The following is a 12,372-nucleotide window of genomic DNA, read 5'->3' on the forward strand; positions in this document are numbered from 1 at the left end:
TTTCTCATAACCTTTATACTTAAGCGATGTTTCTAATATAATCAAAATATCAACATTAAAAATAATTTCAATCAGAGAGATGGAACAGTAAATCCATACTTGTTTTATTTCATCATCGACTTACTGTGTAGCTTAGATATATATGAATGTTACCTAGGCTCTAAGTTTTTTATTTATAAATCTAAGCAAATATGGAATATTTTAAGAATTGGACTTAGACATTGTGTGAATTCCTTTATGGTTTCTGACAATAGATGTCAAGTAAGTACAGGGGATTCTCATCAAGGTATCCCTACACCCTATTTCTCAAAGTTAAAAACATGAGTTCCCCTAAGAGAACTAAGGAGCCACTGGGCCACAGAAGAACGAGTAGTAGACAAGACAGATTGTGAGTGCTAACCACAACTTAATCTCTTAGCTTCTGCTTTCTCTATTTTTTTTTTTTTTTTTTAGATTTTATTTATTTATTTGACAGAGAGAGAGAGCCCAAGCAGGGGGAGCAGCAGAGGGAAAGGGAGAAGCAGGCTTCCCGCTGAGCAGGAAGCCCGATGCAGGCTGGATCCTAGGACCCTGGGTTCATGACCTGAGCCGAAGGCAGATGCTTAACCAACTGAGCCACCCAGGTGCCCCTGCTTTATCTACTTCTGAGCAGTTGTGTGTATTTGATATATTGAAGCCCTTTATGCACTGCTAAGTGCCATAAGATGTGAGTTTGTGTTATTGTCCTCAATAATTGCCCTTAGGATCTCAAAGACAACTGATTTAGAAACACAATGCATTGCGAAGACAGAGACAGACCATCTTTAAGCAAGTTTCTGATGTCTGCTTAGGGTTAAGTAATCATGGCATATATTTCACATGCAGCATTACAAGTAGGAATTAAATAGGAAAAGGTTGATGGGTTGCAGGAAATAGAGAACATCTCGTTCTAACTAACTCACGGTTTCTTTGTCTCACTGGGTTGATAAAACTACGGTGAAGTCTTGATTGGAGATTGCATATTACCTGGCAGGCAGGTTAACCTTTCTACACTACAGGATTTGGGTTCAAAAGCTGATGACAAAACCACCATGTGTCTAAAAACTGATCTTTTCAATTCTACTGTGTAAGCAGGTTGAAACTGCTGGGCCTGTTAATTAACCCCTGAATCCCATCAAGATAATTGAAGCATAAACTTAAGATAAGATTTATATGGCAGACAAAGTAAAGAATTCCAGAGCATGAGGCTCTCCACCCTGCGCCCTCTTCCTAGCTCAATCTGACAAAAAGCAGATTCCACCGCCTTTGCCCAGATCTACTGAAAGGCGCAAAGTGTGCACTTGGAAACCAAATAAAAATGTAATGCCTCAGACCATACTGTTAAACATATATTTTATAGATATCTGGTCTTACAGAATTTTCTTGTTCTCCTTGTATGTATTTTTTGTGTAGAGAAAGGATAAGCAGATTCCATTGTGGTCTCTTCTCGTTTAGTTAAATGTTGTAGTATTAGGCCAATGATAAGATATCAACTACTTTTATTTAGAAATTATTTTAGTTATAGACAATGATCTGTTTGGCTTTGTTCAAAATCAGCTCCAGGATGATCCTTCTTACATTTCCATTAACTATGAAATTAAAGAGAGGAGGCAATTTTTAAAAAGAGAAATATTGCTTTTAGCCTGAAACCCTAAGTGTTGAGTTTCTGCCTGCAGTGGGTTTTTTCAATTAAATTATAAACCATGGGTAATAGAGATTTATAATGGGAGTGCTGATACAATCTTAACTATAGGGAAACCATCCCACACACTCTATGCGGTATATGGATGGATTATTTGCATTAAATTATCTTTAGGGAATGCAAACAAAACAAAGAAAAATGTAAAGCTTGTCGCATTATTAGCATAAAATCAAAGTCCTCGAGTGCATAATTGTTCCATACCCAGAGCGTTAACGGATTTTATTCTGAGTTCAAAGACCTCCTAATTAATATGCAAAATGGCCTCATTTTGTAAGCAAGTTTGTTGTTGTTTTTTTTTCCTTCTCAGCAAAGAGACAGTTCCTTGCTGGAGGAAAATACTATGAGGTGTAGAAAACACTAATATTGGTACAAAAGCCCACACATCCATATAGCCAAAAACAGTAACAACTAGATGCTACTAGAATATTTATTTTTCCTCAGTCTATGTATAACTATAAATTGTATGTTTAATCAAATAATACCTAGCTTTGGAAGATTAAGTGTACAAAATATAAAAAGAACGCAGTCTTTCTCTAGAAAGGATCACCTATTTGTACATTTTTTTTAACTATTAAAAAGAAAGAAAATCCAATAGAAAGAGAAATTTTGGACCTAATAATATAAATTTAAATTATGTGACTCCAAATCCAATTTTACAAAGCAGTCCTCTCCAATTTACATGCCCTCAGTCACCAGGATTGTAAAAAGAAAAAAGAATTACTAAATTACACAATTTTTTAAAAAAATGTACCAACAAATGGATGATTTTCCAGAATTCTGACTTTTCAGAATGCTATCAGAATACTATAATCCTTGGAAGTGATTTACTGGGTTATTTTCTTTAATAAATTTCTTTCCAGTATGGACAGTACAGAACAACCGATTTTTATTCTGAGTACTTACGTATTTTTAAATAATTTATGCTCTTTAAAGTATTTGACATATGTTGTAAATCAAACTATAACCACCACAACACTGTCATGTTTTAGAAAATGTAGTAATTTCTCTTAACCAAGAAATAATGTTCAATGAAAGAGATATGAGCTCTTAAAATACAGTACAGTCTCTAATGTGTCTTACTCATGTGAGCAATGGCACATCAATCTACAGGACTCAACCTCCAGCTGTCACACCAGGCTCACTGCCTGATTAGAAATAATCCTCCCCTAATAGGCAGTATTCATGAGGCCAATGTTGATTAAGAATCTGCTATGTGCCAGGGAGTGTGCTGGGCTCCCCATCATTCCCTTTATCCCATTTGGGTTTCATATTTTTATTTTGCATTTATATTTACACACATTTATATTTACCAACTGTAACCTGCTACTGCTAGTTTTGAGATTATCCCATTTAGCAGTGCATTAAACCCTTAGTCAGAATGTTCAAGATGTAAATTCATGCCATGCATTTTAGATAAAAAGTTATTCTTTCCAAAAGTCTCCTAGGGTTAGTGAAGAAAGAAGGATAAACAATTTATTAATGTCTTTTTCAAGTTCTTAACACATAATCAATACTCAGCAAATGAGAATGAATGGTTAGATGACAATATTAAACCATAAACCACTTTACTCAAAATTTAAAAAAGAAATGTGTAGAATGGAAGTTTAAAATTTATATTTTAAAATGGAAGAAACACAGATTGTATATTTAAAACTTTACTTTGAATGTGAAAATGCTTCCACTTATTAAAATGCCTTGTCAATAGGAGATTCTGCTTTTGTCTCATTAAATAAGTATGCACAGGTTAAAAATGACATTTATCATACACTTAAAAAAAAAAAATCATGTTCCAAAGAGACTTGATTATTTAAAACTTGTTCAACCAGTACCACAACATAATGGCTGAGTTTAAAATTGTCTTCACACTTTTACCCAGGAAAAAATAGCAGCCTCTTTGCTAACTCTGTAAACCCAAAGGTTGAAATCAACGTTGTTAATGACAGGGGAAAAAAACTCTTTGATTATTTTTTGTATTTTTAAATGGAATGTAACAAAGCTTTTCATTTATAAAGCACCTTACAGTTTACTGAGTGTTTTCGTATAAGCCACCTTCTTTTAAGGGACTTAGGATACTTTCGTGAGAAATTTCTACCCACAGATCACTACCCATGACAGTTCTATTGGATTTCTAGCTAGTTAAACCACATCTATAATATAGAATTCAATTCCAGGTGCCACGTTTTAAGAGGGACTTTGACCAATTAGGATGTAATGAAAGGCAAATGTCCAGGTGAATAGGAGAAGCTATAATTTTTGATAAATTATTCAAGCAACTTGGGAAGCAAAGAATAAGAAAAGGTATAATATCTGCTTTCAAATATTTGAAGGGCTGTCATGGAGAAAATCGTATACTAATTCTGTGTTGCTCCAGAGGCCAGAACTAGGATAAAAAGCTGGAAGTTAAAGAAGGCAGATTCTGACTCAGTGCAAGAAGGAACTTCTTATGCACTCGTGCTGTCCAGTAACAGTAACAGCTGCCTCATAAGGGTGATACCGGCTCCGGAGGTTTTCAAGCAGACGTTGGCTATCTGTCAGAATTACAGCTTTTAAAAATTGCTGCACTGGGTAGGGAGTTGAGCAAAAACTCCACGTTTCTCTCTAAGTCTCAGATTCTACTTTTCTAGAGAAGGTGAAATATGCAAATGCAATGTAAAAGATTTTTATTGTATGCTCATTTCTCTAATAGCAAGATGTTTTTAAGTTTGTTTTTTTTAAATAAATATAAGACTGTGATACTCAGTGCTTATTCCCGACTAAAAAGAGTCATTTAGCTGTTAAAAACACCCAATATGTATGAAGCAAGTTTCAGGCATTGGGTCATGTACATTCTGTTCAGACATAAATAATTGCAATCATAAGAAAACAGCTTTCATTTGTGAAGAAACCCTATGATCTTACAATGTATACATGAGTATATATTTAAGGATAATTTTACAACTCAAGAATAAAGAGTCTCTCTCCTCTCTAAAGCACCAGAACAGAATGGAGCAGATATTTCCCTGGAGACTGTAGCTATTGGACAATAATTGTTTGCTTGGCTCCTTGAGGTCTCCTTGTATTATATATAGGACTAAGGAGCTAATATAATTCTCTTCCAAATGAAGATGTATAGGCCTATGTCTTAGTCCTAGTTTTGCTACCAGACGTATGAATGCTCTTAGGTAAGTTACTTACTTCAGTACCCTGCTTAAAAAAAAAAAGGAATTGGATTAAACTATCTTTTTAACTCTTCCTAGAACTTCCTAGTTCTAAGGTCTATGACTTCTATATACATGATACCCCAGTCAAGCAGTCAAACACTGTCAACCTTCAGGAACAAACTATGAGCCTAAAAAGAATTTGCGAAGCCTGCAACTGTGAGTGAGTGGAAATAACAAAAAGAAAAAAGAGTTGAAGTTTAAGAAGACACATTGTGATTGGCTGTCACTCTCATTGGATGATGATGGCTCTAAAACCTAAGCCCTGATACCCTAAAGTCATAAAATTTGGAGGAAATGGTAAGAAAGGGAGAAAAGAGACAGCAAACGGGAAAAGGGGAAAAAAAAAAAAGAAGAGAGGAAAGAAATCAATAAGCAGCCAATCTCTGTGATGGTAGAGATTAAGGGAAGCATCAGAAATGGTGAGTAGGAAAAAGAGACAGAGGGGAAATGGAGCAGAAGGAGCAGAAAGAAAAAGGAGGAACCGACACTTGCAGGAACGTGAGGGCAATGGGGTCCATGCAGTAGAAGTGGAAGCTGAGGCTCTTTCACCTCGATAGACCAGGACCCAGCTTTCTTATATTGCAAGAGGCTGGAGTCCGGGCTGTTAGTGACGACCCCCATGCAACGAGCTTAGATCATGTTCAATCCATTCTGTTCATCAGATGAGTGCAAAACATCGTTAAAATGTTTTCATCTCTAAAATGTTTCCAAAAGAGCCTTGGAACTGACCTTTGGATCATGGGGAACCTTATTCATCCAAGTTAACTGAGATCCTCCCTGGTGCATGGAGTGGGTTCATACACAGATTTACATGGATGATTTATAAATAGATATAAAGACCTTCATACTTGAGGGCCTAGAACAAAGCTCAAGCCATAAAGAAATCAAATACATTCTGCCCTTCTCTCTATTCTCTTTGTACTTGGATTTCTTGGGAATTCACATTTATGTGGGCTGACGATGTAAATCCAGCCGTGGGCTTAAAGAAAACCAAGAAGTGAGCAAAAATTAAATCTGCAGATTTCTCTCCATTTTTTTTCCCTGTGTGTTATTTTCATAGGAATCTATGTCTTCTGGAAAACTCCAAACAAAAAGCTTAAGTCATTTAGGTCGACTGGAGATATTAGCACCATGTAAATTTCCAATAATTATTAGTAATAATTCTGGGAAACAGAAAGATGATAACAACAAAAACGAAAGCCCACACATTGGGGCGCCTGAGTGGCTCAGTTGGTTAAGCATCTGCCTTTGGCTCGGGTCATGATCCCAGGGTGCTGGGATCGAGTCCTGCATTGGGCTCCCTGCTCAGCCGGGAGTCTGCTTCTCCCTCTGCCTGCAGCTCCCCTTGCTTGTGTGCGCACGCTCGCTCTCTCTCTAACAAGTACATAAAATCTTAAAAAAAACAAAAGCACACCAAATTGATGTGTACTTTATTAAAATGTGGGAACATAAAGTACAAATGTGCCAAGGTGATATTTCCCTGAAAACAGTAAAAGCATATTTATCTATAGGAGATGATGTGGGATGGTATTTCGCACACGCGCTCCCCCTCACACGTTCCTGTATCCCTTACCCAGCCCAAACAGCTTGGGCCTCCCACCTCCTCTAACGACAGGAAATGGCTGTTGAAGCTGAACACAGGTAAACAAAAGAATGAAATTCTTAGGCTACATGTTTTGAAATCTTACTTCGAATTAAGAAAATCTAGGTTTCTAAGAACTCCAGGCAACAAACTGAAGCCATAACTAAGGGATCTGGACTAATTCACAATCAGTCACGTTTTAGCTTCTATTATTTTACTAGGGTTCAATCTTCAGATCCTTCAGGGCTGGATTGGATGGCATATGATAGAAAACTGAAGATGGGGCCGAAAGCCAAAAAGGTATATTCTTTGACATTAAAAAAGCATTTAGAAGGTAGCTCTTATTTTCAGCTCCATTTTCACCCTCAAGCTCTCCTTGTCATCCAAGATTGCCACTGGCCTTTCAGCCACTGTGTCCACTGTCCAGGCGGCAAAGGGAGGAAGCGCCAAGGCGCGGCTCAGAGTGAGTCAGCACCTTGAAGAGCCTTCCTGGAAGTCACACAGCACTTTCCTTTACTCTGAATTTAGTCTTATGGCCATAACTAGCTTCAAGGGGAGCTGCAAAATATAATTTTTATTCTAGATAGTAATGTACCCAGGTAAAAATTACTAAGAAATTACTTACTAAGAAAAATTTATTAAGAAAGGAGGTTAAATGGAAATTAGGTAAACACCTAGTGACCTCTACCACCACTAGCTTTTCTCTTTCCCGGGGACATAATATTCTCTGGGCAGGGGAGGGGGCGACGAAAGGGATTTTAGAGGAGATAATTTTGGGAGAGAGACAGCAGAGCCTGGAGATAAGCACAACCAACCTGAAAGGACCAAGTGCACAAAAGCAAAGGTGGTATTCAGAGACCTTCCCCTCCCTGAGGGGGCCCCGGGACCCTCCAGTGGGCCCCAAGAAATAGCATAGGAACAGAATCTATGCTCTCCCACGATCCAGGCTCCGTACGAGTGAGCACTGTATCTCACCAGTGCGGAAGAACTGTGTTAGTCAGTCTGCCCACTGGTTTCTGACTAGGTCTCCCAATGGCTGCTGTTAGTGTACCAGAAAGAGCGTGCTCCTCTAGGCCCTGAGGCTTGCCATGATCTGGGTGGGCAGTGTCCCTTACAGGGGCTCTGGACATTCAGAATTCCCCTGAAACAGAAATTATGACACTAAACATCAAGATGGGTCCTGTGATCATAGGTTTGGTTTGGTTTTGAGTTTTTAAATGTATATTCATAGCCACACAAATAAGTCTTTTCCAGAATCCAAAGGAGGAGTTGAAATTTCTCTAGCAACACCATCTGTATTCATTTCACATAACTCAATATTTACTGAGCTTCTAATAAGCAAGTTTCTACCCTCAGAAAACTTCCAATCTAGTAGTGGGGACAATAAAAGCACATTTAAAACTGTAACATGAAGTACAGAATATACTAGGAAAAAAGCAAGGAAGGGGTGCCTGGGTGGCTCAGTCGGTAAGCATCTGGCTTTGGCTCAGGTCATGATCCCAGGGTCCTGGGATCAAGCCCCACATCGGGCTCCTTACTCAGTCGGGAGTCTGCTTCTCTCTGTCTCTCTGTCTCTCTCTCTCTCTCTGTCAAATAAATAAATAAAATCTTTAAAAAAAGAAAAGCAGGAAGAAAAAGCAGAAGAAGAAAAAGGAAGAACTAACCTCAACTGAGTCCTACTATGGGTCTAACACCATGCTAGGTGCATTTGTAACATTATTTAATCCACTGACAAGTCTAAGGGGTAAGGAAGTGGGATCATTCTCATTTCCATATGGGAAAATTAAAGCTTGCTACAAGAATTTAGACCAAACAACAATTACTGATCAAACAGTTTATAGAGGGAAACATTCTGAAAACAGAAAAAAGGTCAATAGATAGTTGGCAGAAGAATGGACAAGAGGAAAGGACATTTCAGGAAGAAGGATGAGCCTGAATATACACAGAAGAAAAAATAAGAAGTATTAACCAGTTTAGGTAGGTCAAAAGGATATGTAGAAGATAAGTGGAAGATAAAACCAGAAAACAATGCTTTGTGGTCAAATTGAGAAGATATTTGAAAATAGCAGAGTGAAGAGTTTACAACTCACCCAGTAGGAAATGGGAGTGATAGGGTTACCTGAGGAAGATTTACCTAGTCCAGATCTACGAAGTCTTTTCCACAATTCCAAAAGCAAAAGTTCTAAAAATCAAAAATGCAGGACGTTGTTTTGGTTCTTTTTTGATACTCTGCCTGGAGGCAAAAGCCAATCTTATCTGAACTCATTTGGCATTAAAGTTTAACATCAACAATACAAGACCATTTATACTTTTTATTTATCCTGCTTAAAGTGAATATTCATACACTTCACTGCAGAAAAACAAGATTTGACTACAGGACATTACCCCAGTCCCCATTAGGGAGACTTTGTAACATAAAGTATCTTCTCCACATTACCTTTCTAAAACTCCAACAATGGAAAAGAAAAATCTGCATTCTGAAACACATCTGACCCCAAGTTTTATATGAGGGATTATCAATGTATCGGATGGGTCAGGGGGAGAACAGAGATGAGCATACTAGATTGGAGACTTCCAATAGTCCTGGCCAGAAAAAAAAAGAACCTGACATACAGTGTATCCGTGAGAATGGAAAAGATGGGAGAATATAAGAATCAGTAGGATCTAGATTTGGCAGCTAATTGGATGCAAAGAAGTGAGGAAGAAGTCAATGGAAAATCCAAGATTAATCGTGGGAGCCCAGTGACAGTTTTGGTAACAATATCAACAACAAAAATGGGATCATTTGTTTTAATCATAGTGGATTTAAGGTGTTGGCAGGACATCTAGGTTGTAACATCAGGCAGTTAGAAATGGGTGTGTAGAGTTCAGGGGAGAAGTCAGGATCTGAGGGGTAAACTTGAGCCACAGCCACAGAAAGATGATATGCAAATGGATAAAATTCCCAAGTAACAAAGAAGTGAAAAACTCCATGCATGGAAATTTGGAAATCACTAGCACTTTGCAACACAGCTTTCCTAGTTGCAATAAAGGTCTATTGCTAAAGATTAGCAGAGGCTAATCTTCCCCCCGTGATGGAGAAACAGGATTGTCAAACACATCAGCAAAAAACTAGGTTGGAGTTCACAAAAAAAGGAATACAATTCCAGAATTCCCTCCTAATAATACCTCATAACAATGAACTGAGCAAACACAAGTTTAGAGCTCTAGAAAGATGTCCCAAAGCAGGTGAGTTCACTTAAAAAAAAAAAAAATCAATATACATCTCTGAGTCTACATTTTTTATACTCCCAGGCTAGTAGAATCGTAGCTTTTTGTGGAATTTATTACTGTGGCCAGTTCTGACTCAAGCGGAGCCATTCAGGCCAAAGAAAACTACAGTTTGTCAAGTTAACTTGTTTTGTAAACAGTATCTTTCTTACCAATGCTACTACAGATTCATATCGGTCTTTAATGTTTTGTAGCCTTGGTACATGGTAAGAAGAGACCACAGTGAGTTAAGCAGCTATGAACTGAAAGCCACATTCCTCTCCTCCAAAAGCAAAGCTACGGATGGCTTCTTGAGAGGTGTGTTGGCTAATTGTATGTGTCAACTTGGCTGCACCACATTGCCTGCATATTTGGCCAGACATCATTCTGGGTAGTCCTGTGAGGGTGTTTCAGGGTGAGATTTGCATTTAAATCGGGGGACTTTAAGAAAGCAGATTGCCCTCCATACTGTGGGTGGACCTCATCCAGTCATTGAAAATGGGAATAGAACAAAAGGCTGACCTCCCCCAAGCAAGAGGGAATCCTGGCAGGAGACTGCCTACAGACTTCAGCTGCATCACTGGCTCGTCCCTGGGGCTCCACGCTGACGGCCTTCGACACAAACTACAACATCCGCCCTTACTAAGTCTCAGCCTGCCAGCTCATTCCGCAGATTTGGGGTTTGCCAGCCTCCATGAGCCAATTCCTTAAAATAAGTCAATATATATACCCCATTGGCTCTGTTTCTCTGGAGAACCCTGACTACTCCAAGAGGGACGGAAGGAGAAAAGCAACATCACTTCAGGTGATCTGAAGAAATTGAAATCTATGATCCAGGTTGTTTGGAAAAAAAGCAATCTAGTCCCAAACCAAATGGTGGAAAGCAAACTGACTTAGGCATTAGATTGGCTGAAATGACAAAGTGATCAAAAATGAAGATTCCATTCCCCAACTTTTCTCATTTCTTGATCATTTTTGTACATCACAGGCAGTTTTACCATCTGTAGACATTTTTGTCTGTCATAATATGGGGGGAATTGCTCCTATTTTTAATCTGTTTATTTCAAATTCATTTTTCTGTCCTACGCATTCTATAGCAGTGACACTGGAAATGCAGTTTTTCGTTTATCAAATTCAGACATCCGTGCATCAACTGACAAATTAAGCTATCGTACCACAATTCCAAAATTGTTAACATCTTCATCCTATATAGCTCTATGTGTACAAGTATTTGAATGTTGCATTTTCCCTTTTGTATAAAAATAAGTGGAAAATAGCAAATTAAGCGGTCAAAAATAATTCTCACAAGCAGAAGGCTCATAAAGTTAGCGTACCTGAAGTAAGACGGAGACCATTTGGCATGTGAAGGCAGGTGTACGACTTCTGTTGCAGCAGCAATCTTCGCTCAGCTGAAGCCATTTCAAACAGGCCATGTGCCTTCAGGCCTCGGGTCTTCTGCACTTTAGAGTTCCTACTGCCTGGAACTCTCTGCTGCCTACTTTTCCCCGGCTTGGTCCCTTTCATTCAGGTATTGGTTCAAAGCTTAGAGAAGATTGCCCTAACAACTCTACTTAAAATAGCCTATCCTTCTGCACCTGCCTTCCAAATTTTCTATGTGGCTGAGCCAAGCTTTAAGATTGGAGAAATTGCTATTACTTACAAAGATTTAAGAATTACCTTCAATATTTTTCTTATTTACTAAAAATATTGTAAAAACTCTGGCATTTTTAAAAGCCAAGCCCACCTTTATAGAAGAAAAAATATAGAAATATACAATAAAGTAAGAGTAGAGCTTAATGAATGACTCCAAGGAAATGTCTGAGAAATGAGCACCTGGTCAGGAAGTAGAACATAGCCATCTCCCCCTGCAGAAAAAACCCCCAAAAAAAGTCTTTATATGCAACCTCAACCACAATTCCATTCTCCCCCCCTACAGGTAACTGCCGCGCTGACTTGATGCAAGATCAAGCTCAAGCAAGTCCTGAAGGCTCAGGCAAGCTACATGATCAAGTGGCTCAGATGCCTATAGCAACTCTTTGCTTGTCTTTTAGTTTTAGCGGGTGAGTATGCATCTGTAATTGAGTGTCATTTGCCTGCTTTTGAACTTTTAGAATTATATGGTACATGTTCTTTTGTGTTTACTTCATTTGTGCAATCTTGCTTTTATAAAAGGAATCCACGTTGTTCTATGTGGTTATACTTCACTCACTGAGGTTGCTCTATCGTATTCCATTGCCATGAGTATACCACAATTTACTTATCCATTGTGTTGATGGATGTTTGGGTTGCTTCATTTGGGCTAGTAAAAATAATATTGTTATGGACATTCTTGTAGGGGTAACCTCACACATTTATGCACATGTTTCTGTGAGGTATATACCTAGAAGCGGAAATGCTGGGTTATAGGATATGGAATTGTCAGTTTTTCTAGATTGTATCAAACTGTTTGTTCGAAGTAGTTGGGTCAATATATACTCCTGCCAAGGGTATGTCAGTGTTGGTCTTGCTTCACCTCTTTGTCCACTCTTGTTATTATCCAACTTTTAAATTTTAGCTCGCCTAGTGGGTAGCTAGTGGTATCATTGTGGTTTTAATTTGCATTCCCCCTGATTACTAATGAC

Source organism: Phoca vitulina, unplaced genomic scaffold (assembly GCF_004348235.1).
Source record: "Phoca vitulina isolate PV1807 unplaced genomic scaffold, GSC_HSeal_1.0 scaffold2, whole genome shotgun sequence".
Lineage (NCBI taxonomy): Eukaryota > Metazoa > Chordata > Mammalia > Carnivora > Phocidae > Phoca > Phoca vitulina.